This window comes from Sinocyclocheilus anshuiensis, unplaced genomic scaffold (genome assembly GCF_001515605.1).
Source record: "Sinocyclocheilus anshuiensis isolate Anshui unplaced genomic scaffold, SAMN03320099.WGS_v1.1 scaffold2737, whole genome shotgun sequence".
NCBI lineage: Eukaryota > Metazoa > Chordata > Actinopteri > Cypriniformes > Cyprinidae > Sinocyclocheilus > Sinocyclocheilus anshuiensis.
In genome coordinates, this window is record NW_015551029.1 from 110,705 (window position 1) to 110,913 (window position 209).

At 29.2% G+C, this 209-nt stretch overlaps 1 protein-coding gene across 1 annotated transcript in view; it reads right to left on the reverse strand.

Moving 5' to 3' along the window:
- Window positions 1–209, reverse strand: part of LOC107661155 (mitofusin-1-like) — a 29,867-nt gene that overhangs the window by 15,461 nt on the left and 14,197 nt on the right. The gene's annotated exons all lie outside the window — the stretch shown is intronic.

Below are 209 nucleotides of genomic sequence, written 5' to 3' on the forward strand. Positions count from 1 at the left end.
CTTCATTTGGAAGGCGATTTTCTCAATATTTAGATTTTTTTGCACCCTCAGATTCCAGATTTTCAAATAGTTCAAATAGTTTTGTCCTATCCTAACAAACCATACATCAATGGAAAGCTTATTTATTTATTTATAATTATACAGTTTTCAGATGATGTATAAATCTCAATTTCAAAATATTGACCCTTATGACTGGTTTTGTTGTCCAG